Source organism: Macaca mulatta, chromosome 5, assembly GCF_049350105.2.
Source record: "Macaca mulatta isolate MMU2019108-1 chromosome 5, T2T-MMU8v2.0, whole genome shotgun sequence".
Taxonomy (NCBI): domain Eukaryota; kingdom Metazoa; phylum Chordata; class Mammalia; order Primates; family Cercopithecidae; genus Macaca; species Macaca mulatta.
Window position 1 is genome coordinate 41434695 of NC_133410.1, and position 16236 is coordinate 41450930.

A 16236-nucleotide genomic window follows, 5' to 3' on the forward strand; every position below is an offset into this window, starting at 1 on the left:
CTTCCGAGGGCCATGCGAAAGAATCCATTCCATGACTCTCTTACCCTCTGGTGTTGGTTGTCTAGCAATCTCTGGTGTTCCTCAATTTGTAGAAATACTACCTCAGTCTCCATCTTCATGTTCCATTACATTCTCCCTATGTGCCTGTCTCTGTCCAAATTTCTGTTGTTTCAGTCACCCAGTTTGTGGTACTTCTTTTTTTTTTAGTTGGAGTTTCACTCTTGCTGCCGAGGCTGGAATGCAGTGGCGTGATCTCAGCGCACTACAACCTCCACCTCTTGGGTTCAAGTGATTCTTCTGCATCAGCCTCCCGAGTAGCTGGGATTACAAGTGTCCGCCACCACGCCTGGCTAATTTTTGTGTTTTTAGTAGAGATGGGTTTCACCATGTTGGCCAGGCTGGACTCGAGCTCCTGGACCTCAGGTGATCCACCTGCCTCGGCCTCCCATAGTGCTGGGATTACAGCACTTTGGGAATGAGCCACCATGCCCAGTGTGGTACTTACTGCAGCATAAGCAAACTAATACATATACCATATATATAGGTGTATGGTATATATACATATATGATAATCATGTACCATATATAGGTTATATGATCTCTGTTTATCAGAATGAGTTATGCCAAAAAGGTCAAGTATTTGATTTTTTTGCAAGTCTATCAGAACTCGTATGATTTCATATATATTGACAGAAGACTTAAATATACACAACAGATATGTACACTTGGGCATGAAGAGTGGGTTCTTAGGAGGCCGCAGAACAAAGGGCCAATGTGTGGCTATTAAGAACAGGGTCTGCACTTTGGGAGGCTGAGGTGGGCAGATTGCTTGAGCTCAGGAGTGCAACTAGCTTAGGCAACATGGCAAAACACTGCCTCTATAAAAAATAAAAAAAATTAGCTAGGCATGGTGACATGCACCTGTGGTCCCGGCTACTCGCAGGCTGAGATGGGAGAATCACTTAAGCCCAGGAGTTTGAGGCTACAGTGACCCGTGATCGCGCCACTGCACATCAGCCTGGGAAACAGAGTGAGACCCTGTCTCAGAAAAAAAGAACAGGATCCCTTGCTCATTTCCATCACATCTCTAGAAATATCCAATATGCTTTAATGAATTCAAGCACATCCCAGGAAATGGTGAAGGACAGTTACATAGGGCTAATACCTCCAAGCTTTTTCTGACACTACCACCAAAAGCGTGGACAGAGAATAAGTTATTCTAGTTGAATCACTCATAAAAATTACTAAAGACATATATGAACATATTTTTAGTCAGCCAATCTTGACCTTGGCTGGTTTAACCTTAGCTGGAGGAATTTTGAAAAATACTGATACTTGGGCAATTATCACAGAATTTCTGAGGTGAGACTTTGATATTGGTGTTTTAAATATCTCTTCAGGTGATTTTAATATACAACTATCTTGAAAACGATTGCTTGAAGCACTGGCAATGTCACTAGAATAAACTCATCATGGTATGAAGGTTACCAAGTGGAAAGCAAGTACACATTGGGATGCCTGAGCATTTTGCTATTTATGAGCAAACTGAGTATCTTCTGTCTCCCCAAAGACAAAGTAAGTTACTGCAGTTAGAAAGCAATCACATCTGCTTGAAGTCTGGGCTAAGTGAGAAGTGAAAATGAAAGAAATGGATTTAATGCGAAGAGGACTGAGGCTAGCAAGATGACAGGTTTACTGGGTGTAAAAGAAACTCAGTCCTTTTTAAGAGAGGGAAATACATTTAACTTACACAGGTACCTTCTTTGAGAGGTTAAGGAAGAGATTTAAACTTTTAGTGTTTTACATTCTGGCTCTTGGTTGCAAGAGACAGAAGTCCAACTCAAACTAGATTAAGTACAAAGGGAAATTTATTGGCTCATTCAGCTTGGAAGAATGCTAAGGTTTCTCACAGGAAAGGAGGACTGCAGGAATTAGAGTCTTTGGGATGAAAAATGGGCTCACTGATTCCAGAATTTTCTCTCTCTCCATCCAAGTCTCACCTCTCTGTGTTGCAGAAAAGATGGCCTCCAGCAGCCATAAAGTGTCATCTTCCCAGCTTAAAACTCACAACAGAAAGATGATTGTCACATGGTATCCTTGGACCAGGCATCATTGCCTAGGAGAGCAGGTCCTGTTATGAGCTATGCTTGGGCCATAAGACACCTCCAGAACTGCGTATGGGAGGAAATGGTTCTCTAAGGAAGGGAAGCTGAGTAGACAAGAGCAACTGCTCTCTATTGCATCTTTGAGACTGAGTGAACTAATAGCTCTTCTTTCAACCTTTTAATAAAAGCCATTTTGTGGGATAAAAATATTTCTAAGTCAACTGTAAAACCTTCTGTGAAATCGGAAGGGAAAAGTGAAAGGACAGAGTCAGACAGACAATCTTGAATGTCAAAAGTGACAGATGACTTTATGCTTTGCTATCTCTCTTTTCTAGTTGGCAAAATTTAGAAGGATTGCTCTGGACAGATATACCTGCAACAGTGACTTGAGGCACACTGTGCTCTATGAATCAAGTCATGTATTTTCTATAATATGCATGACAATAGCTTTACTTAGGTTACTTTCCCTTTAATGAAAGATCTAGTTTTTATTTTTTTCCTAAGTGGATTCCAGGCTTTCCAAGGATGGCCATCCATGAATTTAGGAGATAAGGACAGACCCATGGGTATGACCCTTGCCATGGGGAGCCCACCCCTGAACCTGTGAGGGCTTGCATTTTCAGCCTGTTGAAATTATCACAACCATTCTGGATGTCTAAGAACACAGATCTGGTTTCAAATATAGATTTTTTTCAATTGAGTAAAGTTGAGAGAGATCTTATTTTTTTTTTTTTTTTTAGAAACTTGTAAGCTGCTTGTGTCCCAAGTGTCTCGTTATTGCCAATAGGAGGGTAACATGAATGTTGTTCTGAATGAAAGTCCAGGTCATGCAATCTAGAATTACAAGGTTGTGGACTGTGTTAACCACTCATTATAGATGTGCCTGAGAAACAGGAACACTTAGAGGTTAAGGGCGTGGGCTCTGGAGCCAGTTGCTTGGATTTTTGATGTGTGTGTTTTTGTTTTTTGTTTTTGTTTTTGTTTTTTTTGAGGTAGAATCTCATTCTGTCACCCAGGCTGGAGTGCAGTGGTGCGATCATAGCTCACAGCAGCCTTGACCTCCTGGTCTCAAGCAATCCTCCTGCCCCAGCCTCCTGAGTAGCTAGAACTAGAGGCACATGCCACTATGTCCGGCTAATTTTTTTTTTATTTTTATAGAAATGGTGGTTCTCCTATGTTATACAGTCCAGGCTAGTCTAAAACTCCTAGGCTCAAGCAATTTTCCCACCTCGGTTCTAATCAAAGCGCTGGAATTACAACCTAGTTGTTGGGTTTTATGTTGACTCTTTCACCTACCATTTGTGTATCCCTGTGTCAGTAAGTAGGCTTCCCCATCTAAAGAATGGGGATAATAATAGTGCCCACTTAGCATTGCTCTGAGAAATAAAAGGATTAATGTGTGTATACAAACCATGCCTGGCACACAGGAAACACTTGGTAAAGATTGGCTTTTACCATCTTCATTAGATAGAATTAGATTACGTCCTCTGTGTATATCTTTCTTTTTCTTTTTGAGATAGAGTCTTGCTGTGTCACCCAGGCTGGAGTGCAGTGGTGCGATCTCGGCTCACTGCAACCTCCACCTCCCTGGTTCAAGCGATTCTCATGTGTCAGCCTCCCAAGAAGCTGGGATTACAGACACGTGCCATCATGCTCAACTAATTTTTGTATTTTTAGTAGAGACAGGGTTTCGCCACATTGGCCAGCCTGGTCTGGAACTCCTGACCTCAAGTGATTCACCCAGCTCAGCCTCCCAAAACGCTGGGATTACAGGCATGAGCCACCGCGCCTGGCTCCTCTGTATATATCTTAATCCAAAATGAGCAACTACCTGCCAGAGGGATCTTCAAAGCTTAGTGTTCTCTACTGGCCTCTCTCCAAGCCACATGAAGAGCACAGACCTTGGAACTTTTTTTTTTTTTTTTTTTTTTTTGAGATGGAGTCTGGCTCTGTCGCCCAGGCTGGAGTGCAGTGGCCGGATCTCAGCTCACTGCAAGCTCCGCCTTCCGGGTTTACGCCATTCTCCTGCCTCAGCCTCCAGAGTAGCTGGGACTACAGGCGCCTGCCACCTCGCCCGGCTAGTTTTTTTTGTATTTTTTAGTAGAGACGGGGTTTCACCGTGTTCGCCAGGATGGTCTCGATCTCCTGACCTCGTGATCCGCCCGTCTCGGCCTCCCAAAGTGCTGGGATTACAGGCTTGAGCCACCGCGCCCGGCCAACTTTTTTTTTTTTTGAGACAGAGTCTTGCTCTGTTGCCCAGGCTGGAGTGCAGTAGCACAATCTTGGCTCACTACAAGCTCCACCTCCCGGGTTCACGCCATTCTCCTGCCTCACTTCCCAAGTAACTGGGACTACAGGCGCCCGCCACCACGCCCGGCTAATTTTTTGTGTTTTTAATAGAGACAGGGTTTCACTGTGTTAGCCAGGATGGTCTCGATCTCCTGACCTCGTGATCCACCCACCTCGGCCTCCCAAAGTGCTGGGATTACAGGCGTGAGCCTCTGCGCCTGGCTCCCTGGATCCAAATTTTTGTTCCACTGTTATGTGTGAGACCCTAGGCAAGCTGTGTTACTCTGGGCCAATTAGGGACACCTCTGAGTCCCACTTTCCCCAGCTATAAAAGCAGGATAATCACAACAAACTCACTCCTCTGCCAGGTGGGCAGATCAAGCAGGCCAGGTTTGCCAGCTGCCCCAGGCCCGAGCTTGGCATTGATGGGGAAGCACAGGGAAGGTGAACTAACCGAGGAGTGACTCGGGTGCACCCCGGTCTTTCTTTCCCCCTACTGACAATGATTCAGGAAATTCACTGTGACTTATTCTTAGCTCTCCTGTTTTTTTTCCCTGTCTCATTCTCAGGTTTTTGCTATTCTGGATTTCAGAAATAGTTTGGTTGCCAAAACTGGTTGAATGAGCTACTTTTAAAATTAATCAACTGATACAAAGTACTGCTTTGCACAGTGGTTCTAGCAATTCCCCTCGTGAGAACCATCCTATAACAGAATGTTTTGACAAAATGGGAGGATTTCTAAAATTCACATTATGAGAACTACTTTTACCATCCACGTCCAGGAAAATCCCAGTGTTGTATACGTCTTTCTTCTTAAACCAGAGCAGCAAGATAAATCAAGATGTGGATCATCACCAAAAAATCTTACATGGAGGTATCCAAAAACAGACATTTAAAATTTATTGTTACACACACCAACACAAGGTCCTCCTTGGGCTACTGGTTTAGTCCTAGCTGGGTGGCCTCAGACTTTAACCTTAGCTGTTGAATTTGAAGTTGGCTGAGTAGCTCATGTTTATGGATAAATGAGCAAAACATTAAAGATCAAAAGCGAAAAATAAAATTACTATGGAATTCAATATTTTAGAAGCTGGAGCCGGGTAAATGTTACTGAAGTGTGGCATTCAGAACGAAAGGCCCCCACTTATGATAATGCACCTAACAAGGAAATGAGATTGACACAGCAATTCTCTGTTTTGTTGTCCCCTGAGGTTAGAGATTATGCAGTGCATGTTTCTGTTTTTGGTTTCTTTGGTAGTTCCTGTGGTGAGAGACTACACTCTGCATATTTGTCATGGTTGCACTTCTCTCAGGTGCTGGGGTCTTTGAGGTAGCGCAGGAAATGCCGTTCTCATCTGAGCCTTGAATTCCATTTCTCCCCACCTCAGTTGCCCCAGGACATCCCCCTCCTATGCTGATTTCTTTATTTATGTTCAGTAGCCAGGGAATTCCACAGGGGAAACATGAGTCTCTCTTAACAACAGTTGTTGCTTTCAGAAATGTTGTTCAAGTCGGGGGCCCAATGAAAAAATGTTTACATTCTTTATTTGACACCCCATTGTAATCCTGAGGCCTTTCAACACCAATCAAAGGTAAATTAAGAACAGGCAACTGGCTGGGCACGGTGGCTCACGCCTGTAATCCCAGCACTTTGGGAGGCCAAGGGGGGTGGATCACGAGGTCAGGAGATAGAGACTATCCTGGCTAACATGATGAAACCCTGTCTCTACTAAAAAATACAAAAAATTAGCCGGGCGTAGTGGCAGGCACCTGTAGTCCCAGCTACTCAGGAGGCTGAGGCGGAATGGCATGAACCTGGGAGGCAGAGCTTGCAGTGAGCCGAGATGGCGCCCCTGTACTCTAGCCTGGGCAACAGAGCAAGACTCTGTCTCAAAAAAAAAAAAAAAAAAAAAAAAAAAAGAACAGGCAGCCATGGAAGATCACTGTGGAGTTGAATGAAAAATAAACTTGTTAGGCTTATTTTATGACAAAGAAACATGAGTTGGGATCCATTGACTCTTTGGTAATGTTTATTGTAGCTGAATCCTTGGGTACAAGTGTCATCAGTAAGCCCCAACTGCATTAGTCAGGGCTTTCTAGAGAAATAGAACATAGATAGTTAGATAGATACATCTATTATAAGCAATTGGCTCACATGATAGTGAAATTGAGTAGTTTTGTGATCCGCTATCTGTAAGCTGAAGACTTAGGAAAGCTGGTGGTGTAGCTCCAATAAAAGTCCATAGGCTTGAGAACCAGGAGAACCAATGGTGTAAGTTCCAGTTCAAGTGCAAGAGAAGATGAGTGTCAGAGCCCAAAAACAGACAGAGAGTGAATTCTTCCTTACTCCTCATTTTTATTCTATTGAGACCTCCAATGGATTGGATGGGGCCCACCCATATTAGGGAGAACAACCTGCTTTACTCAGTCTGTTGACTCAAATGCTAATCTCAGCCAGAAACATCCTCACAGACACACCCAGAATAATGTTTAACCATGGCCCAGTCAGTTCGACATGTAAAACTAACCACACACCCAGAGTAATGTTTAACCAAATATCTGGGCACCCTGTGGCCCAGTCAGGTCGACATGTAAAACTAACCATTACACCAATTCAGACCACCTTAAGGAGAAGAGGAATGTGTTGACTGACATAACTGGGATAAACGTGTGGCTAACAATCACCATAGCAGCCAAGGCAATAGCAGCTGGAACCAAGAGTTGGTGCTGGCATCCACTCTTCCTCCCTGCTTGCCTCAGTTTATCTTTGAGGATCCATCTCAGCCTCTCCTGCTGCAGATTGACCCTGTCCACATGTCAGAGCCCACAGCTTCAACTTAGTAGCCTAGCACAAGAGAGTTCTTTCATCACAGGCTTGTATATAAATCCTAGGAAAGGAGACCGATTTGCTCTATTTTGGGACATATGACTACTCTGGGACCAATCAATCTCTGTGCCAAAGGATGGATATTATGATTGATTGACCTGAGTCCAATGTTTACTACTACAGTCAGGGGAGAGGGTGTATTCCCGAAGGAGGGGATGTGATAATTGTCATTAGAGACCAGGACAGTCCATAGCTTGGCTGCCTGACACTTATATGCATACAATCAGAAGAATGGATTCATTTATTATAACTGTCCCATGTTCAGCCAAAACACACTCACCCATTTCCTGTGAGAGTAACAACTTAATGTCACATCCAGTTATTGCATCTAGCTCCAAGGATAGGATTTCTGGGCAATGCCTTTTCCTCTTGGTCAAGTTCAAATGTGGCTCTTTATGGTCCACCAACCTATGCCTGATTATCTCCAAAATATCCAGCATATAATAATGGAGGTAAGGGAGGACAAATGCAATTAAAACCCCCATTTAGGCCTCAGTGCAGTGGCTCATGCCTGTAATCCCAGCACTTTGGGAGGCCGAGGAGGGAGGGTCATTTGGGCCCAGGAGTTTGAGACCACTCTATGCAACATAGTGAGACCTCATCTCTGCAAAAAATAGCCGAGTGTAATGGTGCTTGCCTGTTGTCCTCGCTACTTGGGAGCCTGAGGTGGAAGGATCCCTTGAGCCTAGGAGATCGAGGCTGCAGTGGGCAGTGATTGCACCACACTGCACTCCAGCCTGGGCAACAGAGTGAGACTTTGTCTCAAAAAAAAAATTTTTTTTTAAGTGCCTGGGGAACATAGCGAGACCTCATCTCTGCTAAAAATCAAAATATTTAGCTAGGTGTGGTGGCATGCGCCTGTGATCCTAGCTACTCAGGAGGCTGAGGTGGGAGGATTGCTTGAGCCTAGGAAGTCGACGCGGCAGTGAGTCGTGATTGCACCACTGCCTTCCAGCCTGGGTGAGAGAACAACGCCCTGTCTCGGGGGGCGGAAAAAAAAGTTAGAAAAAGGGGCAGATGGAAAGCAAAATGTAACAATAAACTTTTCTGTATCTTGCTAGACAGGGATAGCAAGGAGCCCCTTCTCTAACAGTGAAACCCCTCCAAAAATCTATTCGCTTGATTTGAAGTGGTTTTACTGGCAAGCTTTAATGAAACAACAGGGCAGACACAGCACATTTTCTTAAGAAGATGTGGAAGACATACTCCCATCCTTGATGCCCATGCCATGCTCGAACCAGTCTGTTTAGGGTTGGGTGATGTGCTGGCCACATATTCCAAAACCCAAACCAGACTTCAAGTCTGACTACAGATTCAAGAACTGCTTCCACACGTGTCATTTAGGTGACAAAACATTAGCTTTTCAGGAACAACTTTCTCATTTGGACCATTCATATTGGAATCCTTTCTGCCATATAACACATACTTCCCTGCCTTGAAATACGAGCAATCCACATTTGTTGTTTGAAAAGGAAAAAAATACAGATGAACAACAAAAATATCCAGAGATAGTAACTGTCAACACTTTGACTTACATTCTTCTTAGTGTTCTTTTTTAGTATATGATGTGTGTTTGTGTGTATGCATGTGTGTGTGTTTTAGTATATGCATGTGTGTTTGTGTATGTTTTTTAGTGTATGCATATGTGTTTGTGTTTTAGTATATGCATGTGTGTTTGTGCGTATGCATGTGTGTGTATGTTTTTTAGCATATGCATGTGTGTTTGTACGTTTTTGAAACATGGAATTATATCATGCAACTTGTCTAAAGCCTGCTTTTCTCCTCCTGCCTTCCTAAAAGTTAATAATGGATGACTCAGGGGTGAGGCCAGGGATTTGGCCTTTTTGAGTGCCTGGGCCCTGGGGAGCATTATGTACACGAATTCTCTTTTAAAATCAGAATTACCAACCCAGAAACATAGAAATAGAGGTCCCAGCCTAGGACTTGATAGCCTCGCGCTAGCCAAACCTTCCCTTGTCCCCCTCCTCATCATCCTGAGGATTGATTCCTCTTGATAGAAACCCTCTTCTTCCAGCCTCCCTTCTTTCTTCTCTCTGTGACAGAGACTCCTGTTTTCAGCTTTATGGGAAGTTCTTCGTGAACATTTTGGTGGTCTGTGGGACCAATGGGACATAATATATGAAATCACGACTGTCCTAGAATCTCCAGGGCCAGAGGTCACCATCAGACATCAGAGTAAGTGTTTAGTTCCTGGCAGATCCTCTCTGGACCAGGACCTAAACACTTACTGTGATATCTGATGGTGACCCCACACTTGCGTCTGTGGGCAGTAACTCCAGGTTCTTTCATGAAGACTGAATTTTAGGATTGGGGTCAGGACAGTTTTTTTGTTTCTTCCTTTCTTCTCACCTCACGTTCTCCTGTGCACGGGACCCCCAAACCTCCAATAGGACGAAAATTGAGTTTGGAGCATGGCCCAAAAGCTGCAGACTCGGCCAATATGCGTAACCTGACCTGTCTTGCAGAGACAGTACTTTATCCCATCCCGCACTTCCTTGTGCATCTCTGCTGTGCATCTCTGTTGTATGCTTAAAGCGACAGAAATGCTATTTTATGCATTTTCACAAAATGATCTCTCAGCCCAGTTTGGAAAATCTCAGTGGCAATGTTGAAGGTGAGTCAGTAGATGGATAAGAACTCTTTGGAAGTTTAAGTCTTAATTTTTTTTCTTTTGTGGCTTCAGGTCAAATAATATCCAGCACCTGTAGTGCTATCACCAGTGTGATTCTTTTTAAAAGTGAATGGGGTCTTGTCACTTCTTTGCTCAAATCCATCAGTGGATTCCCCTCTCACTCAGCTAAAGCTTACACACACTGCAGAGGCCCATTATGATCGCCTTTCTTTTGCCCACGTGTGTGATCTCACCCTCCTGTGCTTACCCCAGTCCATCCACACCAGTCTAGCTGTTTCTGGAGCCTTCAAGAAGCAGCCTTGTTTCAGGGTCTCTGAGCTTGCTGTTTCCTCTGCCTGGAACTCTCTTCCCCTCAGATCCACGGGGGTTGCTCCTTCAGCTCCTTTACATCTCTGATCAAATTCTCAGTGTGAGCAAGCGTGCCCTGAGTGAGAGATCAAAATGTTGCCTTCTCAATGAGACCCTCCTGCCCTGTCCCTACACTCACTAATACCCTCCGCTTTCTCTCTGCAGCCTTCATCACTTTGCAGTATCCCTTCTGCTTGTTTCCTTTGTTCATTGTCTACCTCTCACTAGAATGTAGACTCTGTGGAGGCAGAGACTTTTGCTCACTGCAGTATCCCCATTACAGACAAGAGTGCCAGGCTCGATAAATATTTGTCAAATAAATAAATTGAAGGCAATTTCCTCAGAGGCTAAATAATCATCATCTAGAACTCCTTCTCTTTTTAAGTACAGATGCCCACTCATTAATGCAATAGATATCTCATAAGTTGGCCATAACATATAATCTATTTGTCTCTTGATTTTCATTATGGAATTAAAGATGCATTTCTATGGAAAAAAAAAAAAAACCTCCCAGGAGATTAAACAAGGATTAGGAAAACTTCCAAGCCTATAACATTCCGGGCGTCATTGTCATGCTGTATACTTGCTGCCTTGGCATTCGCCTATCAGTTCCTGTTCCTTGGTAACATTGCAGCCCCTATCTTAGTTTCTAAGGAGGCTTTCTTTTTTTTAATGCCAGGATCCCCTTACTCCATACTCCCAATGTTCTGAACCTCTTTCTCCTTTCCTTCTCCTTGTGCCTAATGTGTAATGCTATTATCCAAAGGTTACAAAGCACGCCACCTTACAGATACAAATGGAGTCAGAACATTAGAAATGCAGATATCCTGTTTTATCCTCAGACCCTGCAGCATCTCTTGCCCTGAAAATACCTCACCTAACAAAGATTTCTTGGAGTCCTAAAAGGGCCCCACAACTTGGTTGTCACCTATGGACACCATTTGGTGTCTGCCGTGCTCTTTTTCTCCTGCTTTGACTTTTCTTAGCTGCTACCCAGTGCCAAAAACACCATCTGAAGGCTCTCATCATTGTCAGTGGTGGTGGCTGTCTACTGGGAGCATGCCATAGCATATAGGCTAAGGGTGCCATCTCCTGATGCTCCCAAGACTGCCAGTTCTCCAGACATCACTCTAAGAGAAGGACAAAGGTCCCAGTGCCAAGTGCATTGCTGCATTTGGTCCTCTGGACCTTGAGGAGCAGCAGTGCTTGTTTTTTTCTTTTTGGTTGTTTATCATCTGTCTGAAGCTTTGGAATGACAGTTGACTTCTGCCATTTCTACCAAGGTTTCAAAAATCTCAAGGTCAAGTTTTGGTTAGTGCTGAAGCCCAGGATTCCATGGGCTTCCTGACCCTGTAGGTTACTGCTGCAAGGATTTGAATTATCCCTGGAGGGAGGTTTGGGCATGGGCGTCTTGAGAAAATGATCCACATCTTGCTGCAAGGATTACTGTTTTTTGTTTGTTTGTGTTTTGTGAGGCAGAGTCTCGCTCTGTCGCCCAGGTTGGAGTGCAGTGGCGTCATGTTGGCACACTACATGCTCCACCTCCCGGGTTCACGCCATTCTCCTGCCTCAGCCTCCTGAGTAGCTGGGACTACAGGCGCCCACCACCACGCCCGGCTAATTTTTTGTATTTTTAGTAGAGATGGGAGTTTCATCGTGTTAACCAGGATGGTCTCGATCTCCTGACCTCGTGACCCGCCTGCCTCGGCCTCCCAAAGTGCTGGGATTACAGGCGTGAGCCACCGTGGCCTGCTCTGTTTCTTTCTGTCTTTTTTTTTTCCCTCTAACAAAGCTGGTCTCTACAAGTATTCATGATGGTGCACTCCAGCCTGGGCGACAGACCAAGACTCCGTCCCCAAAAGACCCCAAAACCTTAATTTATCAATACCAAAATGGTAAACTCCAGCATGTTAACTTCAATTTAAACTTGAGTTGTAGTAATGTCCAAAATAACCCATCTTATTCCCAGTGACTCTGGCCACATTTCTTTGGACCTGATTCTTGCTCTGGTAAGACCTGTATTAACTGAATGTTAATATGCTCACCAGGACTCCTTTGCTGAGCCATTTTTGTGTGTCTAATTTTGTTTATTTAAATCATTTCCAGAAGCGGTTTTTTGCTTAAGCCATGACATTTTCTGGTCTCTCTGTGTGTTTTCAAAGTAGTCCTCAGCTTCATGCTTTGGTGGGCTGGATCAGTCAATGGAAAGCCCCTAAATGTATACATAAGGTTGATCCATGGATCCTGAGACACAGGGGAAAGAAAAAAGATATTGCATAAGAATGGTGCAGCAAGACTTTCAGGATGGAGACTCTGTATGTCAGGCCTGGGGGATGCAGATTGATGGTGACCATAATTAATGTTCCATACATGCTATAAACTGTTTCTGGGAGTTAACATGTAGTTTATTTGGGCTGCTATAACAAAATACCATAAACTGGGTGGCTTATAAACAACCAACATTTATTTCTCATAGCTCTAGAGGCTAGGAAGTCCAAGATCAAGGCACTGGCAAATTGGGTGTCTGATGAGGGCCCACTTTCTGGTTCATAGATGGTACCTTTTCACTGTGTCCTCATATATTGGAAGGGGCTAGCTAGCTCTCTGGGATCTCCTTCTATAATGACACTAATCTCATTCATAAGAGCTTTGTGCTTCTAATCCAAACACCTCCCCAAGACCCCACCTCCTAATGCCATCACCTTGGGGTTTAGGATTTCAACGTACAAATTTTGGGAGGTTACAAACATGCAGACCATAGCATCACATGACCTATCTGGCAGGGAATGGGATAGAATCAAGAAGCTAGGGACCCTCTTTGTGTGGGGATCTTTGGACCTGGTGGATTTTTCATACCTCATGGACCACAGCCTTGGAGGATATCAGGAAGACACACCTAGCAGTAGCCTATGAATCTGTCATTCTTATGTCCTTTTTGATGCCCCATGAAGCTTGTGATTACAAATAATCTGCATTTATGAGATCAATTTCATAATCCATTCACAAACTCACCTGTGCTTCTCCTGAATCTAGGCCTAAGACACAAAATTTGTATGTTCAAACAACTCGTACTTTTGGATATTATCTGACACCTTCAGTCATCCTTTTTTATGAGGGTTTTGACACTGTTCCCATAATTGTCTATGGAATAGTACAGGCATACCTCGTATTGTGGGTTCAGTTCCAGACCATTGCAATGAAGTAAATGTTGCAATAAAGTGAATCACATGAATTTGTTGTTTTCCTCGTGCATGTAAAAGTTATGTTAACACTATAGTCTGTTAAGTGTGCAATAGCTTTATGTCTAAAAAAAGCAATGTACATTCTTAATTTAAAAAATGTGGGCCAGACACAGTGGCTCACACCTGTAATCCCAGCACTTTGGGAGACCTAGGTGGGTGGATTGCAAGAGCCTAGGAGTTTGAGACCGGCCTGGAAAATGTGGTAAAATCCCATCTCTACAAAAAATACAAAAATTAGCTGGGCATGATGGCGTGCACCTGTGGTTCCAGCTACTTGGGAAGCTGAGGCAAGAGAATCACTTGAACCTGGGAAGGTCGAGGCTGCAGTGAGCCCTGGTTGTGCCACTGCACTCCAGCCTGGGCAACAGAGTGAGACTGTCTCAAAAAAAAAAAAAATGTGTGTGTGTGTATATATATATATATATGTGTGTGTGTGTGTGTGTGTGTGTGTTGCCAGGTACAGTGGCAGGTGTCTGTAGTCCCAGCTACTCAGGAAGCTGAACCAGGAGGATCCCTGGAGCCCAGGAGTTTTAGACCAGCCTGGACAACATAGTGAGACCCCATCTAAAAAAAATTTTACCTGATTGCTAAAAAATACTAACGATCATCTGAGCCTTTAGTAAGTCATAATCTTTTTGCTGGTGGAGGATCTTGCCTCAATGTTGATGGCTGCTGAATGATCAGGGTGGTGGTTGCTAAAGGTTGGGGTGGCTGTGGTAATATCTTATAGTAAGACAATGAAATTTGCTGCTGCATCTATTGACTCTTCCTTTCATGAAAGATTCTCTGTAGCATGAGATGCTGTTTGATAGCATTTTACCCACAGTAGAACTTCTTTCAAATTTGGAATCAATCACCTTAAACCCTGCCACTGCTTCATCAACTAAGTTTATATAATATTCTAAATTCTTTGTTGTCATTTCAACAGTATTCACAGTATCTTCACCAGGAGTAGATTCCATCTCAATAAAGCATTTTCAAGCTGGTATGGTGGCACATAGCTGTAGTCGCAGCTACTTGGGAGGCTGAGGTGGGATAACTGCTTGAACCCAGGAGTTTCAGATTAACCTGAACGACATAGCGATACCCTGTCTCTAAAAAAGAAAAAAGAAAAAAAACTTTCTTTGATACTCCATAAGAAGCAAGTCTTCATGCTGTGCAATTTTATCATGAGATTACAGCAGTTCTGTTCCATCTTCACACTCGTCTTCCAAATCTAGTTATCTTGCTACTTACACATTTGCAGTTACTTCCTCCACTGAAGTCTTGAACTCCTCAAAGTCATCCTTGAGGACTGGAATTAACCTCTTCCAAACTTCTCTTAATGTTAATATTTTTACCTCCTTTCATTAATCACAAATGTTCTGCATGGCATCTAGAATGGTGAATCCTTTCCAGAAGGTTTTCAATTTAGTTTGCCAAGATCCATCAGAGGAATCACTATCTATGGCAGCTACGGCCTTACAAAATGTGTTTCTTAGTAAGAACATAATTTTGACTTTTGATCTGTGGCTTACCTAATGGATATTGTGTTAGCAGGCATGAAAACATTAATCTCCTTGTACATGTCCATCAGAACTCTTGGGGGACTAGGTGCATTGTCAATGAGCAGTAATATTTTGAAAGGAGTCCTTTTTTCTGAGCGGTAGGTCTCAACAGTGGGCTTAAAATATTTGGTAAACCATCAATAGGGGTGCTGTCATCCAGGCTTTGTGGTTCCACTTATGGAGTACAGGCACAGTAGATTTAACATGATTCTTAAGAGCCCTAAGATTTTTGCAACAGTAACTGAGCACTGTCTTCAAGTTAAAATCACCCCTAACAGAGAGTCAGCCTGTCCTTTGAAGCTTTGAACTGAGTCATTGACTTCTCCTCTCTAGCTAGGAAAGTCCTAGATGGTATCTTCTTCTAATAGAAGGCTGTTTCATCTACATTGAAAAATGCGTTGTTTAGTGTAGCCACCTTCATCAATGACCTTTGCTAGATCTTCTGGATAACTTGCTGTAACTTATTCATCAGAACTTGCTGCTTCACCTTGTACTTTTATGTTATGGAGATGATTTCTTTTCTTAAACCTCATAAACCAACCTCTGGTAGCTTCACACTTTTCTTCTGCAGCTTCCTCACCTCTCTCATCCTTCATGAAATTGAAGAGGGTTAGGGCCTTGTCCTGGATTAGGCTTTGGCTTTAGAGAATGTTGTGGCTTGTCTGAACTTCTATCCAGACCACTCAAACTTTCTCCATAGCAGCAATAAGACTGTTTTGCTTTCCTATCATCATGTGTTCTCTAGAGTAGCACTTTTAATTTCCTTCAATAACTTTTTCTTTGCATTCACAACTTGTCTAACTGGTGCAAGATGCCTAGCTTTCGGCCTGCCTTGACTTTTGACATGTTTTCCTCATTAAGCTAATCATTTCTAGCTTTTGTTTTAAAGTGAGAGATGTGAGATTCTTCCTTTCACTTGAGCACTTAGAGGCCATTGAATGGTTATTAATTGGCCTAATTTCAAATACTGTGTCTCAGGGAGTAGGGAGGTCCAAGGAGAGGGAGAGAGATGGGTCAGTCAGTGGAGCAGTCAGAACACAACATTTATCAATTAAGTTTGTCATCTTATATGGGCATGGTTTGTGGCATCTCAAAACAATGACAATATTAACATCAAAGATCACTGATCAGAGATCACTATAATAGATATAATAATAATGAAAAC